Source organism: Gracilinanus agilis, chromosome 3 (genome assembly GCF_016433145.1).
Source record: "Gracilinanus agilis isolate LMUSP501 chromosome 3, AgileGrace, whole genome shotgun sequence".
Taxonomy (NCBI): domain Eukaryota; kingdom Metazoa; phylum Chordata; class Mammalia; order Didelphimorphia; family Didelphidae; genus Gracilinanus; species Gracilinanus agilis.
In genome coordinates this window covers 463,435,937-463,458,082 of record NC_058132.1, presented here as the reverse complement: position 1 = coordinate 463,458,082, position 22,146 = coordinate 463,435,937, and the positions used below count along the sequence as shown (strand labels likewise).

The window sequence follows — 22,146 nt, the reverse complement described above, 5'->3', positions numbered from 1 at the left end:
TATTAGTTTTAAACCCTTAACTTCTGTGTATTGACTTATAGGTGGAAGAGTGATAAGGGTAGGCAATGGGGGTCAAGTGACTTGCCCAGGGTCACACAGCTGGGAAGTGTCTGAGGCCGGATTTGAACCTAGGACCTCCCATCTCTAGGCCTGACTCTCAATCCACTGAGCTACCCAGCTGCCCCTTGACTATATATTTTTGTAAGATGGGGTTTGTTTTTCTTGATTTCTTCAAGAAACAGAGAGAGGATTAAGAAATAATGGGTTTACTTGAAAATAAGGAAAATAAAAAATAGTTTGGTAATAAGAGGAAAAATATAGAGAACAGATTAAAAATTCAAAAGAATACAAACACAAGCAGAGAAGTGTTTGAACTACTATGTTAAATTTAGCAATTTTTTTTTAGAAATTGCATGGAAGCTATGTGTATGTTCTTTGTATGTTTATCAAGTTTACAGTTGTGAAAAATGAAGGGTATGATAAAAAATTTGAACCATATGAAAAGAAATAATGGATCTTTTGAAAGGAAGGAGAGGGAGGGAAGGAAAGAAAGAGAGAAAAGAAAGAAAGAGAGAAAGAAAAGAAATAGGAAGGAAGGAGAGAGAAAAAGGAAATCAAGAAAGAAGGAAAGAAATGGAAAGAGAAAGAAAGAAAGAAAGAAGGGAAGAAAAAGAAGCCATCCTAAAGATGCTAAGAATATATGAAAGCAATGCTGTGTAAAGGGATCCTACATTTGGGACATCCAGATAGCCCACATGGAATCAACAGAAGAATGTGGGCACTTTTCACTATTGGTGGAATGACAAATACTCATAACAAAGGCTATGTTTTGTCATCATTATTTGAAGATGAATATTCTCCCCATATATCTTGATTCATTAACATGTAGGATGAATTTAATTCTCTGTGTTTAAAGACTTCAACAAAAACTTTGGCCTTTTCCCTTTATTAGGAATTGCTGCCCCAAAAGGAATATATTTGAGTATGCATAGTGACACACAATAGTTACATTAGGGGAATTCTGTTAACTGGTTAAACCTGTTTTCATGTCTAGCCACCAACTGTTTTACATAATATGGAAATGTCTAATTTATTCCATTTGCTGATGTTTCTCATTTTTAGATTTTAGGATTTTTTTAAAGGGAAAAGCAGTATTGTTGTAATGGGACTATGTATGTTCCAAATACAGAATTAAATCTGAAATCATGGTTAAGTAAGTATCAATTCAAGTGAATTTGTCAGAGGAAATCCTAGTAACCTTATGAAAACAGTATTTCAGTAGAAAATATTGATGGTTGATATTAAGAGATTTAGAGGAGCTTTTCAAATTCATGTTTAGGATAGATATTTTTAAAATGATTTTGACTGCTTCCCAAGGCATTTTCTGGAAATTCATAGTATTTCCAACTTGTAAAATTGCAATAAAATTGTCTTTTAATAAGAACTTAATGGGATTTTATACAAAGATTTTTAAATTCATGCACGCATACATTATTTTCTCATGGTCCATAATTTTTTAACATGCTTAACCAAAACATAAGAAAAATAATTAAAAATTAAGGGAGTTAGGGGCAGCTGGGTAGCTCAGTGGAGTGAGAGTCAGGCCTAGAGACAGGAGGTCCTAGGTTCAAACCCGGCCTCAGCCACTTCCCAGCTGTGTGACCCTGGGCAAGTCACTTGACCCCCATTGCCCACCCTTACCAATCTTCCACCTATGAGACAATACACCAAAGTACAAGGGTTTAAAAAACAAAAACAAAAAAAAAATTAAGGGAGTGTTTTAAAAAATGAATATCATTGTAATATTAGCAGTCTTTGCCTTTCCTCATCATTAGCACTTTTCACTTTTCTAGAAAACTGGTGTGGCTTAAGAGACAAAAAGCCAGCATTTGCTAAGTGGGAAGTCAGTGTGACCAAATGAAATTCTTTCTGTCCTTGTTCACTGCTTATTTTGTATTTCTCATTTTCCTGGATTTGTTGGCCTCTTGCCTGTGAATAACAGAGAATTCTTAAGGGTGATTTAGTTTTCATTACTTCATTACAACTTCTTAATCCACTGTCACAATAAAATTGCCTATAATTTGTTTATATACACTTAAGTGAACAGGGTAAGGTCTATTTAAAAAATAAATGTATTCTGGAAATGAATTAACACTTTCATGTCTCTAAAATATAATTTATTACACCAGTAATGTATTTTACTAATAAATGAAAGAATAATCCTGCCTCTAAAACCTGAGCCAATCACTCCCAACACAGTAGTTAAATATTGTTTAATATAAGGGGGTAAGTCTGGGTCTTTACTAACAGGCAGACATTTCAGCCACTATTTAATCCTTTCTTTAAGAGGTAGTGTATAAGGCATAGCTCTGGAGTCAGATGAATAACCTTAATGATGATAATAATAATTCACAATTATATAATGCTCTCAAGTTCTTTATACCTATTATCTATTAAACATACATATATATGCAGGGATTTATACTTATATATGTGTGTAAATATAGCATATACTTCATTATTTATTACAGGTTTTATGATATTATATAGATACACTATCTCAATTAGAATCTCACAACAGCTCTGTAAAATAGGTGCTATTATTATCCTCATTTTACAAATAAAAAATTTAGCCCTACAAAAGGTAAATGATTTGCTTAGGTGCCCATACAGCTAGTACTTGTTTGAGGCCAATTTGAACTCATATCTTCCTGAATCCAAGATCAGTGGACTATACTATATTGTGGCATAACACCAATTAAACAAATCTTCTTTGATCCTATGTCCTATTTTGTAAATTGAAATTAGTAACACACACATGCTATGTAGCTGCCATGAGTCAAGAGTTTTTTTAAACCTCAAAGTAGGGGGCAGCTAGATGGCTCATTGGATTAAGAGCCAGATGCAAAGATGGGAGTTCCTGAGTTCAAATCTAGCCTCAGACATTTCCTAGCTTTGTGAGCCTGGGCAAGTCACTTGACCCCCATTTGCCTGGCCCTTACTGTTCTTCCTTCATAGAACCAATATACAGTATTGATTCTAAGATGGGAAGGTAAGGGTTTAAAAAAACCAATCCTGAAAGTACCATAGAAATGTGAGTCATTGGTTTCTTGAACTGATGCAGTAAGTAGTCTGTCGGTCACTGAAAAACTTTTTCCTTTTTTTAGATCACATATACCAATTTTTTAAGTTGGGGGGAAGAATAAATTGTTCGTTGAGAATGTCATAATCAATGAAATAATAATAATAATAAATAATAAGCAAATCAATGTACCTTGAAACTCATAAATTGCTAAAAAGATTTTCTGATGTCTTAGGCAAGGGCGCCAAAAGTACTGACATGAGAATCTTTGAATTCATGAACCAGCTTGAACATGGTGGACAACTAATGGTTGTTAGACTGAACTGAATTAAAAGCATGATCTGCAACATATTTCTGGTAAATATAAGTTATTACAAAATCAATTTGATGTACCAAAGCAGTTATAGAGAGGTATGAGGAAAAAATTAAAATGGGGGGAGTTATAAAAGTATAGAAGTAGCTATTTCTATCCCATAGTTATTTAATTCCTCCCTCCCAACTCATTCGGGGCAATTCAAGAAGCATTTATTCAGCACCTGCTAGGTCAGTGATAGGCAAACTACAGTACAAGGGCCAGATGCAGCCCCCAGAAATGTTCTATCTGGCAGCGTGACTTTATTCCTAATCTGACAAATACAATGAGTAGGATACAATACAATGAAACTTTGAAAGAGTTGACTTAGAAACAGACTGACTGATGAGTATTTTCTTTCCTTTGGCCCCCTCTTTAAAAAGTTTGCCCATCACTGAACTAGGTATATGGTAGGCACTGGAATATATATATATATATATATAAACACATATAATCAGACTTGTAATTTTATCCATATAAGGATTTGCAACTTATAACCTTAAAAAGTTGCTTGGAGCCCACTAGGTTAAATGATTTGTCCAAGGGAAGTAGGGTACATATCTGTCAGAGGCAGAACTTGAACCCAAGTCTTCCTGAATTCCCTCCTAGCTCTTCATTCTCTACTTAACACAAAACTGCAAAATATATTAAGTTATGTAAAATAGCCCATACTTCCTTTTTCTTGGTCCCTGTTTACTCCTACATCTTTTTCTTTTCTTTTAGCCATTTGAGACAGTGGACTCAAGGATGAATCTTCAGTATACACAGATACCTAGAATAATTACTTTAAAAAATATAAAAAGAACTTAGATGTTTAGGTCATGCCACAGAAAAGGGTAAAGTTTAGCCTTGGTGAAATTACCCCAGTGTGTTCCTAATCTCCCACAAACGTTGCTTTAAGATTTTTTTAAAAGAGGTGTTGAAAGGGAAGAAGGGCAGTTAGCCAGAAGACAACCAAGATTCATCTGTTTGCGATGAGTAAATATGAATACATTCTTCTTTATTGGTTAAAGTGACTGTATTGCTTTTAAAATTCATCTTGACAAAAATATGCAAAGCCTAAAGGAAAACAAATTAAACTTTGCTCTAGGTGTTTTGTCATCATTATTATTTCTGCTTTTTGATAAGATGAAATGTTAATATAGCTTTCTGTTTCCTTAGTGGGTCAGAAAATTTAAGTCATAAACTCCCATTGGGAATTAGTGTTTATACTATAATATCAAAAGGATAGGTCAATAATTAATTGGAGATGACAAAACAAACAGGTGGTATTCACCTTCTGCTAACCTTTGTCTTTCTTATATGTGTTCCTTTTCTTTAAATAAATTCTGTCACATAATATATCTAGTGAATAATTATAAAGCTACATGCTTTGTATTACAATTAAAGGCAGATTTTTTACATTGAATAACTGTCTGCAAGTCTTTTCTTTTTAGCCAAAAGGACATTTCCTTCCATCTTAGCATGTTAAGAAACTGCAACTATAATAGTAAAAACAAAACAATGATTGACTACTATCCAGGAATAGTCATTCTGAGTGCCAGGAAGGCAGCTGATCAAACATGAAAAAAGAAAAAGAATTTTGTTAGTAGAAATTGTCCTTAAACTCCCTTTAGAAAAAGATTTTCCATAAATATTCATAAATGGCTTTTGCATCAAACTTTCTCTTTATGTGGGAACTAATGGAGTCTCTAATGATGAGCCTCAATACACTACAATCAAAACGAAACTTCTGGCACATAAAACTATATAGGTGGGGGCAGCTGGGTAGCTCAGTGGATTGAGAGCCAGGCCTAGAGACGGGAGGTCCTAGGTTCAAATCTGGCCTCAGACACTTCCCAGCTGTGTGACCCTGGGCAAGTCACTTGACCCCCATTGCCTACCCTTACCACTCTTCTGCCTTGGAGTCAATACACTGTATTGACTCCAAGACGGAAGGTAAGGGTTTAAAAAAAAAACAACTATATAGGACATTACTTTCCATACATGAAACTTAACATAGCCTTTATAATACAACCATCTCTTCTTTCTCTAGACCAGGGGTTGGCAACGTATGGCTCTTTCTGCAGGAGCCACAAAGTCAGTTTTTTTTTTTTTTTCAGGCGCTGTTACAGGAGTGGCACTGTGAGCACTGTACGGCTCTCATGAAATTACATTTTAAAAAATGTGGCGTTTATGGCTCTCACGGCCAAAAAGGTTGCCGACCCCTGCTCTAGACTCTTCCCTTCGCTGAATTGAAACTATCTTTAACTACCAGTTCTAAACTTATGACCCAAATCTCCATTTCTTATCAAGAACACGCACTTAAGCTCCAGTTCCATATCTCCAATTTTCCACAGGAGCTTTGCATTTGGACATCTCCTGACTACCTCAAAAGCAATTATGGCAACCATTATCCTCTTCCCCTGAACTACTCTCAATTTTTCTACCTATCAATGGTAGAAATTTTCCCAATCATCTAGGATAAAAAGCTAAGATGCATCTCTGATTCTTCCCTTTCCATCTCATCATCTATATCCAGTCAACAAATTTCATTAATTCTACCTATGAAATATCAATAGCATCTACTTGCCTTCTATTACCACTATACCCTAATCCAAAGGCTACTACAAGAGACCCTTAGCTAGTTTTCTTGCTTGAATTCATTTTATATATAGGCACTAGAATAATTTAAAATGGTGATTTTGTTCTATTTTTTGCTAAACAATAAGAACAAAAACAAACCTCTAATTACATCCCATATCTGCAGCATAAAGTCCAACATTTTCAGGAAAAATTCAAACAACTTGGTCTTATGTCTGTCTCCTTATAACTCCCTAAAACAAAATGTAGTTTAGCTAACCCATTTTTTTCACCATTGTTCAAACATATTGTTCTATCTTCCATTCTTTTGCTTCTGTTCATTCTCTCAACTAGGCACTTACTCTCCATTATCCATTGTTGTTTAGTTTTTCCTCAGCTGTTTCCAACTCTTTGTGACCCCTTTTGGGGTTTTCTTGGCAAAGATCCTAGGAGTGATTTGCCATTTCCTACTCTAGCTCATTTTACAGATGAGGAAATCAAGGCAAACAAGGTTAGGGACTTGCTCAGGGTCACTCATCTGGAAAGTGTCTGAGGCCAGATTTGAACTTAGGAAGATGAGTCTTTCTAACTCCAGGTTTGGCACTCTATACATTGCTCCACCTACCTGGTCACTTACTGTCCATGTGACTCATTTAAACCCTGAATTCTTTTGTGCTATGCATTGTTTCTCAATTCTCTCTAAAATTCTGACTGGTCAGGTCCAATGTAACAAATACTTATTAAATGCCTACAATGTGCAAAAGATAGAACTAAGGGATAGTAATTCAAGGGAAAAAAAAGAAATAATCACAGTTCATGCCCACAAAGACTTTATATTTGACCAGTCTTCTTGCTCCCTCCCCAACAATTAGACCATAAATTTCAATGGGATTCACTGTTGGTTTCTTGCTCTGCAACTAGCATAGCTCTAAATATAAGAAACACTCCCTGGATATATGTTGAGTATTATATGTCCCAAAAATCTTAGTGCAGTTATAAGCTATTAAAGCTTAAACTGTACTAAAACAACAGAGATTTTAAAGATATGAACGATTATACGTTAAGTGGAAATTTGGTTCCATTTGAAAGCCAGAACCAGGGTTCTAAAGAGTTGGAAAATATTTGAGCTACAAAATCATGGTTTATTGTATTACAAAAGTGCCTTGATTAAATTATAGTTTTAGAGATGGCCATCTGCCCATGCTGACATCTACTACAGAATGGTCTATGCAATAAATCTTAGACTGCAGGTGTTGACAGATAAAAGATGATTTATTGAATTTTAGAACCTGGAACTGTGAAGAGTTACACATTCTCTCCTGGTGCAATATTGTTTTACTTTAACAAAAGCAATTTATTAAAGAATTGCACTATTAAAATAATAGTAAGCATTTCCAATGCAGCTTTCATTCTGCATATTAAAAATAACACAGGAATGAAATCATTAGGTCATCAGAGCTGCTGGCTCTATATCAGACAAATGGTTAAATGATTGACTTATTGTAAAACACTTGCCTTAGCCTTTGAGTATTAGAGAATTTACTCCAACTGTGACTTCTAAAATTGCTTCAATTATGTCCTAATGCTGTGGTTTCACAATTTTATCTGATTTCGGGTGGGGGTAGAGAATCAGTCCATTACCAAGTGCTTATGTGCCTATATTTATATTTAATGATAACCAAAGGAGACCTGAGCCACATGGTAATCATTTTTGTTCCAAAGATCCTCTGTGATTTTACTGGAATTCATTGCAAAAAGACATTTTGAGTTCTGTATTTGAAAAAAATTCTCTGAGTATCACAGATATTATTTGTTGCAATGATTACTTTCCCAGTCACAAAGCAAACAAATGCCAAAATAATTAAAGACAAAAACTGTGCTCAAAATGACTAGTGATTTTATAATGAAAAAAGGCATCTATACAAATCTATATTACAAAAGTACCCAATTTTATAACCTGAGTTCCAATCTCATCTGGGTAGATTCTAATCATTATAACCTCGAGAATTAATCTTTCTGGACCTTGGTGTCCTCATGTGCAATAAGGAAGGGAGTTAAACTTTAAAAATCATCTCCCAGGTCACTTTTGGTTCTAATAAGCTATACTTCTCTAGAGAAACTTTGAAATGCTTTCACACAGAGTAATGATTGAAGATAAAAGCTTCCTATAAAGAAACAAATTGTACTGTGATTGAATGAAGCACCTGACTGACGCTTGACTCAGAAATGACAATTTTGAGTTCCCTGTGCTTAAAAAGGACTGGCTTTTTAAAAAAGATAAAATGGTATTTTTTGAGCAATTTAACACACCCATTCTTGATAGCTATAGCTCCGAAGCTCTGCCTGAACACTGAACGCATTTTGGTGAACGAGGACATGATCCTGGGGAATTCAGTCTTACATAGAGAATTAAAAGCAAGTAGACCTAGAGCTAAGGCCACTTGTGGCCTGAATTACTTTTGAGGCCAATGGGTATGTGAGTTCCTGGCTCTTCTGAGAATCCTGATTTGTTTTCTGGGATGCTGGGGAGTCTTGGTTTGGAAGCCTTCCTTCACTGATTGGCAAGATAATTAGGAGAGAATCAGGACTGACTTGTAAGCTTGGATCTCTCAAGGATCTCAGGAGCTAGTTCTGCCCTAAGTGGAACACCTGGACCATCTCTTGATCAAACAAAGCACCTGTAGGCTAAATGTTGCTTACTAATATAAACAGGAGGCTAAGACCAGCCAGCAGTTCCTTTCCTAAAATAAAGAATATAGGCAATATCAAAGGCCCCAATTTACCAGACCTGGGAACCCTTAGAGCAGTGGTTCCCAAACTTTTTTGGCCTACCACCCCCTTTCCAGAAAAATATTACTTAGCCCCCTGAAAATTAATTTTTTTATTTTAATAGCAATTAATAGGAAAGATAAATGCACCTGTGGCCATCACCGCCATGCTGGAGCACCCACCACCGCTGCAGCACCTACCAGGAGGCGGTAGTGCCCACTTTGGGAAACTCTGCCTTAGAAGGTCCATCTCACAACTGGGAATCAAAGTCTTCAGGCTGGGGGGCGGGACTCTGGCAGGTTCTCACACACAGAGTACATTGTGGAATTTCTGGAGGTCTCAGAGTCTTTCAGGAACTCCTAAGGGTCCAGTGTTCTCAATGGATTCTCCTTTTTCCCTCCTTTATTTAGGGCATATAAGGTTCACCCTCCTAACTAAAAAACTCATATCCTACCAAAATTTCATAGGCTTGCTCTAAATGGTTTCCTACTGAGATATTATCTTACATCTATATGCAAAAGAATTAACCTGATGGATGTAATTTCTACTTTCTCCTTACTCTTCATGAAAATCACCTTCCTTAGAAAACCAGCATCATACACTAATACCAAACTAACAACAACTACTACTTCTATTACAAAAAGCCCCAATAATTTATTTGGACACCAGGTTTAAAGACATTGTTAGATACTGCAGTAAATGTTTATTTCTTTTAAAATATCTTTTGTTTAGAAGGTTCTGCATATTATATAATTTTCTACTGATGTCCGATAAATACACACACACATATTAATATCTTCTGAAGCAGAGTGCATGAGGTATTTTGGCAGGGATTAGATGGACAAAACCAACTTGTTCCCCATTTTTGAGAATTGCTAAATATTTTAGCATGAGCATTTACATTTCAGAAATCAGCAAGTGCCAAATATCAGGGCATGATTTCTTATTTTGTTAATTATCTAGATTTAAGAAAGTGACAAAAATGCTATCAGAGAGGATTAAATTTATAAGTATGCTATGCGTACATTTATTTTACAGAGAGCTGGTTGCTAAGAAATTCATCAGAACACCTCTGAATTTCTGATATCATACATGATGTTGCAATTGATAATTTTACATTGAGATTATAAATAAGGTAACTGATTAGCCTTACTCATAGTTGATACTTATGAAAATTCAAGAAAATTTGGTGTGAGAATGTAATAAAATTTTAGTGATTTAGAGTTGAGTCCCATTAACCTACCCTCAGATGGCCCAAATGTCCTATTGTCTTAAGAGTATCTGCTCAATACTATCACCTAAATTCAAAAGACTGAAATTGTAGTTTAAAATCTGCCCATTTAAAGTCATTCTCTAAGCAAGTGGATGGGAAAATTGCAAATGCAACTTCAATCTACAGTTTATCAAGATGCTGAGAATTTTCTTACTGCAAACATTTATAATCAGTGAAGAAAGATAGCAGAACACTCAGGGGACCTTTGGGGAGAAGTGCTCCACTCCAAAGAGTTTGGAGACAATCTGTTGCTAGGTGTTTGCAGTGGAATTTTCTGGGCTTAATCAGAATCTATAGGACTCTGATTCCATTTATTTTTTCAAGCAACCATCTCAGTATAGGAAAAGGTCAAATCTTCAGCAGCATTTCATTCCCTTTAGTGGAATCTAATGCAGGCACATTTCTTTTGGAATTTGGCAAAAACAGAGGTCAGGCTGTTAAAATGGCCAAACTTCTGGATCATATCAATTAAGTCCTTCAGAGATTTTTTTTACTAAATAAAACATCATGAATGCACAGCTGCAGGGTGTCTGAAAAATAGCCCAATCTATGTACATCACGATGATGAATAAGTTTCATGATTTTTAAAAAACACAATGATAATTCTATATCAAGCCTGTGTATGTTATCTTTGGCAAGCTAATGGTTTTCTTGTATGTTCAAAAAAGAGTAAGAAACAGGTTCAGTGGTATTTCCCAATATACTGAGACCTACAAAATTCCTGGGGGCATTCTCTGTTGTTCAAATAACTATCTGGGATGTTAAGAGCTTTTTGTAGTTAATTATCAACCAACATCTGTGACTAGAAATGGTTTTGGAAGAAATTAAATTACAAAACAATAAAACACTGCAAAATTAATATGAGAATCAGAATAATGAGAGAGAAGTACTAGAAGCCTAGGGTGGAAGGACCTGGCAGTTTGGTGTTCTGTTGGCTGAACAAATCACTGTGAAGCTGTTTCCCCACAGGCTGAATGAAGTTGTGCTGAAGAATAGATAACACAAATGCTCTAAATTGTAAACTGGTACTGTTTTAGGTTTCAATTGGGGTTCAGCTATGGCTGAAATGATTCAGGATCCATTCCATCTCAAACTAATAACAGCTTGCAAAGATTCAAACCAGTTCACACTAGAATGCGCCATCAGGAGGGGAGGAGGTTTCCTTTACACGTGAAAAAACTGGGTTGATTCTCAGTTCCAGTTTTAGAACAGAATATTCTCACCAATTTTTCAAAAGAAAATATTGGTTCAACTGCTACAGTGTAAACTTCAAAATGCAATATAAATGTGTTAATGTTACAGCAAGCACATTTGTAGTAATTATTCTGCTATCAATATACTAATGGGGCAAAAAACAATGAAAAAACTTGTCTATATTAACACAACCATGCATGTGAATACATGTCAATATTTCTGTCAGCCTGATGAATAATACAAAAAAAATTGTTGCTGGATAATCCAAAACACAATCTGGAGGACTTGACTGTGAAATCTATTTTCATATATGCCCTTTAAGAGGCAGAGTTGGGGATAGAATTTAGCCACTGATTTAAAGGAGATCCAATGAGAAAATAGATCTGTTCTCCAGCTGTGTAAAGGCCCGTGGAGGAACAAATCACTCAATTCACAGAATCATGTAATTGCATAGTTGTGGGGGAAAAACTCAGTGGTTATTAGATTCCAAACTTACCTCTAAAAAATCCCTTCTATAATATATGTGAAAAAAAAAAGAATGATAAACTCTTTGGCAAACAAAAGATCATTCTTTCTGGAAAGACTACAAGAATCTTGCAGAAAGATATAGTGAGATATTTCATTTCATTCAACCACAGACAATAAACAATATCTGGAAGCACACCTGCCATAACAAGGCCAGGAACTATATGAACATAATTATAAAACATTTTTATACAAAACCAGATTTAAATAATTGGAGAAACATTAATTGTTCATGGGTTGGTTGAGCCAATATAATAAAAAGAATATTCTACCTAAACGAATCTACTTATTCAATGTCACCCCAATTAAACTAGCAAAACACATTTTAATGAGATAGAAAATTAAAAAACAAAATTCGTTTGGAAGCACAAAAAGAAATTAATGAAAAAATATAAAGGAAGGTGGTCTAGCAGTACCAGATCTTAAAACTATACTACAAGGTTATAATTACCAAAACTATATGGTTCTGGCTAAGAAATAGAAATGGTGGATCAGTAGAATATAGAATATTCAGTACTAAGTTATTATAGTAACCAAGTCTTTGATAAATATAAAAATCCAAGCTTTAGGGATAATTCACTATCTGATTTTTTAAAAAAGCAGTATGACAGAAACTAGTTAAGGACCAATAACTTACATTGTTTACCAAGATAAGGTTAAATGGATGTATGACCTAGACATAATGGGAAATATCATAAAGAGGAACATGGAACATATTACTGATCAGATTTATGAATAAGAAAAGAATTTTAAAATAAACAAGAGATAGACAGGATTGAGGGAATAAAATGGATAATTTTGATTACAAAAAGGGTTTATACAAATAAATCAATGTAGCTAAGATTTCAAGGAAAGCTGAAAATCAGGGGAGGGGGGAAATTTTATAGCAAGTTCTGAGATAAAGATCTCATATTTCAGATATATAAAGAACTGAGCCAAATTTTTAAAAATGTGAGTCATTTCCCAATTGATGAATGGTCAAAGAAAATGAACAGACAGTTTTGGGAAGAAGAAATTAAAACCATATACAGGCATATGAAAACAGGTTCTAATCCATTACTGATTAGAGAAATGCACATTAAAATAACTCTAGGGTACCATCTCACACTTATCTGATTGGCTAAACTGAAAGGGAAAGAAAATGACAAATGCTGAAGGGGATGTGGAAAAATTGGGACATCAATACATTGTTGGTAGAATTGTGAACTAATTCAACCATTTTGGAGAGCAAATTGTAATTGACCAAAAATTATGAAATTCTACATACTCTTTGACCCAGCAATACCACTATTAGATTTTTCCCCCAAGAAGGGCAGGGAAAAAAGGGAAAAAATAAGTTTTGAATATTTAAAACTGTTCTATTTGTGATGATGGAGAATGAGACTGAAAAGATGCTCATCAATCGAGGAATGACTGAATATGTTGTGGTATGTGATTGGACTGTGATGGAATATTACAGTGCTGTAAGAAATGATGAGCAGGTGGGTTTTAGAAAAATATGGAAAGATTAGTATGAAATCAATGCTAAATGAAATGTGCAGAACCATGAGAACATTGTATAGAGTAACAGCAATATTGTTTGAAGAGAAACTGTGAATGATGAATCTATTCTGAATAATATGAATATTCAAATAAACTACAAAAGACTTATGAAGGAACATGTTATTCATCTCCAGAGAAAGAACTGACATACGAAATCATACATATCTGTACCATATGCTAGCCTTCTCTAATGATGGTTTGGGAGGGAGACAAATTGGAGGAGAGGAAGGAAGGAAGGGAGTTTAAGTAGGAGGGAGGGAGAGAGGGAGGGAGTAAGGAAAAGAGGAAGAGAAGGAGAGAATAAAGGAAGGGAGGGAGGGAGGAAGGGAAGGAGAAAATAAAGGAAGGGAGGAAGGAAGAAAGGAAAGTAGGAAGTGAGGAGGAAGGAGAGGAAGAATGGAGGAAGGAAGGGAGGAAGAGAAAGAGAGAATAGAGGAAGGGATGAAGGAAGGAAGAGAGGGAGGAAGTCTGTTCAAAGTCATCTTTCTGAATGGAAATATATAATCACCATTATGGGACAGCTAGGTGGTGTAGTGTATAAAGCACTACTAGTCCTAGGGCCAGGAAGACCCGATATCCAATCCAGCCTTTGACACTTATTAACTGTGTAACTGGGTAAGTCACTTAACCTCCAAGTAGCTCAGTTTCCCCTATTTTCCCAATAAAATAGGCACAATAACGATACCAATCTTCCAGTGTTGTAGACAGGATCAAATGAGATAATAATTGTAAAGTGCTTAGCACAGTGCTTGACACATAGTGAGCCATTATTACTATCATCATCATTATAGCTAGTATTTATATAGCTTTAAGGTTTGCAAAGTGTTTTACTCATATTGTTGCATTTGATCTTATAACAACCTCCCTGTAAGAAAAGTGCTATTATTAGCCTCCTTTTAGAGATAAGGAAGCTAAGGCTGAGAAAGATTAAATGACTTGTCCAGGATCACACAGATATCAAGTGTCTAAGGCAGGATATGAGGGAGCTAGGTGGTACAATGGCCCGCCCTCTGGCTCTTTGTACCACCTAACTTCTTCGTCTTAACCTGACCCATCTCTTTTTCTTAAGTACTAATTGGAAAGTGAGACAGTTTTTGATCATGAGTTCACTTTGGGAAGTTAGTCTAGGAATATAATTGAAGTGGCTGTTTGGGAATGGAGCTAGGACCCAACTGACTTTCTATATAATCACCACTATTTTTTAACCCTTTCCTTCCATCTTAGAATCATTACTGTGTTTTGGCTTCAAGGCAGGAGAGCAGTAAGGGCTAGGCAACGGGAGATTAAGTGACTTACCCAGATTCACACAGCTACAAAGTGTCTGGGGCCACATTTGAACCCAGTACCTGCCATCACTAGGTCTGGCTGTCAGTCCACTGAGCCATCTATCTGCTTCTGCATACATCATTATTAAAACTCCATTGGTGAATAACTAATAGTTGACTGCATACACCAGACAAAAGAAGTCAAAATGTACTGTTGATAGTAAGAAAAGAAGAAAAAGCTCAGAGGGGGGAAAAGAATGAAAACAATTGGCATATCCTATTCATGAATCCAATTTAGACTACAGTAGGTCTGAATTTAGAATGGCAGCTACTTCCCAAGGACATTTTCCTCTGTTGCAGGTCAAGTGGGGCAATTTCCCAGGGAAGAAGCTAAGAAATGCATGGGAACATTTCTGTAAACTCTCTACTAAATAACTTTTTCTGGTCAGAAAAAGCAAACTTATTTTCAGATCTGGGGTTATTATTACACCTTGTTGTTGAATGGGCTTAATAGCTTCCTGCTATTCTTTACCTCAGTGAAGAAGAAGAAATTACATATGAGTAAATTCTGGCTCCTTTGTGATTAATATGTACATATTATATATGGCAAAGAAGAATAATGACATTACTTTACCTGGGTACATTGATCAAATCTGATGCCGTGCCGTCCAGCATGAATAAGCAATTGAAAAAATATCAACTGATTTTATATTGAAAAGAGCAGAATTCTATGGTAATAATTAAAGCTGGCATTCAAAGCACTTCAGTGTTTGCAGAGCACTTCATATGCCATCTCATTTGATCCTCACCCTAACTCTATGAGGTTAGGTGCTATTATCACCGCTATTTTAGATAAGGATACTGAGGCTAAGAGGGGAACTTTACTTGCCCATGGAGATTGTAAGTGTCTGGGGAAGGAATTGAGTCCACATCTTCCTGACTTCAACACTCCACTAGCTACCTAGTAGTAAGGGCTTTCTAACAAAAGAATCAAAAGATATGAGATGGGGGTCAAAAAATAGAATTTTCTTATTCCCTTCAGTTCTCTTTATAAAATTTCCATCCTCAGATCTCTCAGTTCTGCTAAGTGAGATTTCAAGTTTTTCCTGCCTGTGATATTGTATAATAATTTCCATACTCTGTAACAGTGAAGGTACTTCCTTCTTTCACTGGGTGGCTCCCCTCTATGCCTTGTTTTTTCGCCATTAGAATGTAAGCTCAAATACATTATGTTCAAAATATAACTTGTCGTTCCCCCCTTGCCCTGTAACATCCCCCTACACCACCAACCGAACCTCTCTAAAAAACAAAACACAATCCTATTTCTGTTGTGGACAGAACTAATTCCTTTCATCAAAGTCTTCCCTCTCCCTCACCATCCCCATGTCCTTATATTAAATCAGTTGCCAAATATTGTCCAATGCAGCCCTACAACATCTCTAACATCTGTCTCTCCATTCACTCTCATTTAGAACCATATATCCTTTTACCTATTATAATAATCTCTAATATCTCACATACAATTATCAAAATAATCTTCCTAAAACACAAATCTGGTTAAATGACTTCCCTTCATATGCAGAATCAGTGGAGAAGGGAAGGAAAGTGAAAACAATTTAGAGAGAGTCTACTTTGTGCCAAGAATATGCTAACTGCTAGATCCTCACAAAAATCCTCCCAATCTATATCATAATAGCTGCCTTCTTGGGAAGAGGCAAAGGGAGGGGATGGAGGGGAAAAACAGAATAAGGCATAGATTTTTGGACATAGCTGATGTGAGAATTTGTTTCTCTTGAATATGCACATTTGTTATAATTTATTACCTACCTGTAACAGGTCATATGTGTTATATTATTGTCACATATCATATATAAGAAATAACATGTATATCATATATTCACACACGCACATTATCTTCAACTTGGCCCTTCACAATCTGGAACTGGTTTACCTTTTCAGGCTTGTAAGCGCACTATTCTAGTAACATTGACCTCATCTTTCTTGACCACTCTGTAGCCTTTTATATTGCCAATCACTCTATTTTTCTTTATAGTCTTTAGGGTTTAGTGACACAGCACTCTTCAGATTTTCCACCTCTCTTTCTGACCACTACTTCTAAGTCTCCTTTGCTGGATCTTCAGCTAGGTCAAGCCTCATAACCATTGGTGTTCCCCAGGGTTCTATCCTGAGGCTTCTTCTCTTTCCCTTCTATGTGGTTCCACTCAATCATCTTATCAGTTCCCAAAGAATGAACTATAATCTCTATGTGTTTGATTTTCAGGTCTTTTTGTATAGTACTAAACGCTCTCCAGACATCCAATTTTGCATCTCCAAATCCCTATTAGATATATTGAACTGGATATCTTGTAGACATTTTAAACTCAGACTGCCTAAAACTGAACATGCTATTTTACCCCAAAACTCTGCCCTCTTCCTGATTTCCCTATTACTGTCAAGGCTATCACAATCCTATCAGTCATCCAGGCTCAAAACCTTGGTGCTCTCCTTGATTCTTTACATTCTCTCATCCCCATATGCAACCAGTTACTAAGTTCTGCCCTTTCTACTTTCATGACATCACTCATATTTTCTCTCATTCTTTCTTCTGATGTTGTCACTACCTTACTTGAGGGGCTTATTGCCTCATACCTATACAAGTTTCTCTCTACTACAGTCCATACTCCATTCAGTCATCAAATTGATCTTCCTAAAGTACAAATCCAACCATATCACCCTTCTATTCAATCAACCAACTTCAGTGGCTCCTTATTGCCTCTAAGATAAAAAATAAAATCTTTGGTTTGTCTTCTGATGCTATGCATACCCTGGCCTCTTCCTACATTTCCAGTTTTTATTTCAACTTACACCACTACAGACCCCACACACATTCTCTGCAATCCTGTGATACTGGTCTCCTTGCTATTCCTTGCACAAGACAATCCATGTCCTAACTCAGGGGAATTCCAATGGATGCTCCTCATGCCTGTAATACTTTCTCATCCCAAGTCTTTCTAGCTTATTTGGTTTTCTTCAAGTCCCAGACAAAGTTCTACTTTCTCAAAGAAGCCTTTCCTTGTCTTTTCCTTTTACTAGTCTTCCTTAATCTTAATGTCTTATCCTTTCATTTATCATTAAAAATCATGTATATGTATATATATTTTTATATATATACACACACACATATATATATAAATATATATATACACACACACACACACACACATATATATATGTGTGTGTGTGTGTGTGTGTGTGTGTGTGTTAATTCAGGTATATGTGATTGGCAATCAGAAAAAAATGAAGGGGATGACAGTTTTTTTCCATCCACTACCATGGAAGGAATAGAGTCCACATACAAATTGAAACATATCATTCTTCATTTAATTTCTTCCATGAATTTTTCTCTAGTGTAAGCAATAAATGTCTTTTTTTTGAACATGACAAACATAGAAATATGCATTATATGATAATATATGTATAATATCAACATGATACAACAATGTATAGACTGTCTTCTTGGGGAGAGGGGAGGTTTGGGAGGGAGAGAACATGAATTATAAAATATCATAAAACAAATATTAAAAATTTATATTGACATCTAATCTGGAAAAAAATTTTATAATAAAAAGGAAGCAGAAAAACATTAAAATTTTTTTAAGTTAAGCACTAAATCCACACCATTTTCCTCAAGTAGAATAAAGTCTCACAGCAGTTATCCCAATCATGCTCATTCTTGCTAAGAAGCATTAGTGTGTGTCATTACATTGTTTCGTGCCAAACATTAGCTCTCACATCATTCATCCAGAATTCTACCTTGTGACAAGTTGTGTCTGCATTTTTTCTCTTTGTTTTTATTAACACTACTTAGTTATTAATACTGGCCTCAAAGAATAAGAAGAATGATACTAGTAGCTTTGATAAGCCTGAGAAAATTCATAAAGTTCTTAAATATGTGTATGTATAAAAATACTTGATGTGCAGGGTCTTGGAATGCATTGGTCAAATGAGGTCTTAAAGTGTGTATGTTTGTGCACACACACATCCTTTTTTCTAAAAAGCTTTTTACATGTAATTGCCCATTAGATTAAGAGTTCCTTGGGAGCAGGGGGTGTGTTTATTTCATATTTCATTAATTATATATTTGCCTCTCTTTGTATTTCCCAGTACTTTGGCATATGTTGTTATTGTTCATTTGTTTCAGATGTTTCTAACTCTTTGTGACTCGATTTGGGATTTTCTTGACAAAGATACTGCAATGGTTGACCATTTCCTTCTCCAGCTCATTTTAGGAGATGAGGAAATAGAGGCAAGCAGGGTGAAATGATTTGCCTAGTGTCACACACCTCAGTGATTTTACATGGGTTTTTCCCATACGTAGAATGAACTCACTCCTTAGCTCTACACTTTGGAATAGTTTTTGTTCTTCAAGGCTCAGGTCAGATTTCATGTTCTACAAGAAGCATTTGCTGATCACACCAGCTAGTGCTCTCTCTTTCAAAAAAAATTTTTTCCAGTTACATGTAGAAACAGTTTTTGACAATTGTTTTTTGACATTTTAAAATTCAGATTTTCTCCCTACCTATCTTCTCCTCATCCCCAGCCTCCCAGGTGATGGATAGTCTGATACTGGTTTTTCTCATACTTCCATGTAATATATATTTCCATATGGCTCGTGACATAATAAGATATATATCACATGTAGGATAGAAAGATACATAGTGGAAGATGGCATGTTTTGATCTGCACTCAGATTCTACATAGTTCCTTCTTTGGCTATGGATAGATAGCATTTTCTTCATGAGTCCCTTGTTAACTTGGAGACTTCTTTGGCCGATAATGTTTTAGTCCTTCATATTTGCCCATTGTATAATATTTCTGTTATCGTATACCTTGTTCTCCTGGCTCTGCTCTCTTCACTTTTCATCAGTTCATTTAAGTTTTTCCAGTTTTTTTAATTCATTCCCATTCATCATTCCTTATGGTGCATTAGTATTACATTACAAGCATATAACACAACTTGTTTATCCAATGCACAACTGATGGACAATCCATAGTTTTAAATTCTTTGCCACCACAAAAAGCAGCTAAAAATATTTTGGCACAGATTGGTACTTTCCCCTTATCTCCAATCTCTTTGGGATACAGACTCAGTAGTGGTATTTCTGGGTCAAAGTAAATGAATAGTTTTATGGTCTTTGAGTCTGGTTCCATATTATTCTCCATAATGGTTGTATCAGTTCACAGTTCTACCAACAGCACATTAGTGTCCCCACTTTCCCACATCCCCTCTAACATTTATCTTTTCCTTATTTGGTCACATTAGTCAAACTGGTAGATATGAGGTGGTATCTCAGATTTCTTTTAATTTGCATTTCTTTAATCAATAGTGATTTGAAGTATTTTTTTTCATATGACTATGGATAATTTTAATATCCTCCTCTGAGAACTACTTGTTCATAGTCTTTGGCCATTTCTTGATTGGGAAATGTTTTGTATTCTATAAATTTGACTCAGTTCTCTATATATTTGAGAAATGAGGTTTTTGTCAAACATACTTGCTATAATTTTATTTTCCAAATCTCTTTTTTCCCCTAATAGGCTTGGAATTACTTACCTGTGAACATATTATAACCCATCTTTAAGGGGAATAGCTGACCTCTTGGGCCCATGACACTGCTAATCATCTCTCAGAGCATCCTCATAAAGAAGGTATTTTTGGTGCTTAATAAGTTGCTTGACTTTGGGCAAATCATTTCACTTCTCTGGACCTCAGTTTCCTCATGTATTTGATGAATTTAAACTAATTTATCTCTGAAGAGCCTTCTACCTCTAAAATATATTTAATTGTTAAGTCTATAATGGTCTCAAGGTTTGCTTTTAGGAAAAGAAAAGAATTTTTAATTGGAAATATTTTTGTTTCAAGTGATTTCAGTGAATCATGGTTAACTTGTGATAGCATGAGAAACTATGAGTGATTATGTAATTAAGCAGAGAGATGTCATGGCATAGTGATTAGAGAGCTAATCTCAGAGTCAAGATCATCTGGAATTAAGTCCCACTTCTAACATAAAGACTTTGTACTCCTAGGGAAGTTTCTTAACCTTTCAATGTTCCAGGTATCTCTCTGAAACCATAAGTTGCAGAATAGTTGTCCATCTGAAATGGTAGAAAATCTCATTATCTGATGCTCCCTAATTAAATTTACTGGTCTGAACAGCAAAATAAAGAAAAAGGAAAAATAAAGTTGAAAGGGGCATTCACTTCCATATGCTTTTAGAATTACATAATTATAGAAATAAGGCAGCCCAAAACACTCCTAAGTATTACCCGAATGAAATCAAATTTAAAAATGTAAAAAAAGTCAAATCAAATAAAAAGTAGTTATCTGATTTTACTGTGTTCAAACGATAAGTTTCAAGCTTTAAGCAGTCAGTATTTTTCATCCCCTCAGTGTGTTAGCTTTCTTTTCTAGCACTATATCATCTTCAAATTTGATGAGTAGATTACTTTTGCCTTTTACCATCTTTGCTAAAGGCAGAGATAGCATGTTCATCAAGACAGAACATTTAGCTTCTACCTAAAGGCTGATGTAAAAATCTGGATCAATTTTCAAATTGGACCATAGATGAAAATGAACTTGAGATTCATCTACCAAATACTGTCCACATTATGTTGGGGCATGTGTATGTAGGTAATGGTCTGGCAATCCAAATGTTATTACTGATTTTTGCACTTTCAGGTCAGTTTAGGTAAAGGAAGTCTTGCAGAATTCACTTTTATGTTCAACAGATCTTTGAAATCAAGTATTGATTTTCTGTGAATGGCTGACAGAAAAATGAGATCAGATGTTTAATGTTACTACTCTCCCACAGGAGCAAAACCTCTTTAATTGACTTTGAAATGATTTACTATCAATTGCAGCAAATTCTTTGTTAATTGCAGTTCTGATTTGGTTAGATATATCCTTAGTTTCACACACACAGAAAATCATCTATAGAAAGAGAAACAGACAATTCTTATATTTGCCTCTATTGAATTCATCCTATTAGATCCATATATATGTATAAGTGTGTATATATGTGAATATATATATATATTAAATTCAAGTGAACACATCACATATTTGTATACATGTATGTACACTGGTTTTAGTCATTCGAAATGGATATTTTGCCATAAAGATTTTAATGAGAAAAAATGAAAACAACTGAAATTTTCTTATGGTAACCAAAAAAGAGAAAGAAAGAGGATTTTTGGGGGGGATGTGGTATTGTTTTTCAATAAATGAACTTTTGTCCTGATGCAGAAAACTTCTCAAAGACAGCAAGTTAATCCATGATCCCAGCTGTCTAACGATGAAGCCATTTTTGTGAAAGTGGCCCCTTTTGTACCAGCTGCACACTTGAAAATAGGAGACAAACTCCCATTCTTCATCCTGTGCCAAGACTCCATACATACAAGGGATCATGTTTTCACTCCATACATTTACTAATTCCTCTCTCTGCCAAACAAGAAGGTTGCAACAGTTTTCAGATTGCAAAATTGAAAGGGAAGAAAAAGACATATGAAAACCATGTTCAAA

At 35.3% G+C, this 22,146-nt stretch overlaps 1 protein-coding gene across 1 annotated transcript in view; it reads right to left on the bottom strand.

Moving 5' to 3' along the window:
• The window catches only part of MID1 (midline 1), a 193,239-nt gene that overhangs the window by 86,043 nt on the left and 85,050 nt on the right, over positions 1 to 22,146 (bottom strand). The window lies entirely within an intron of this gene.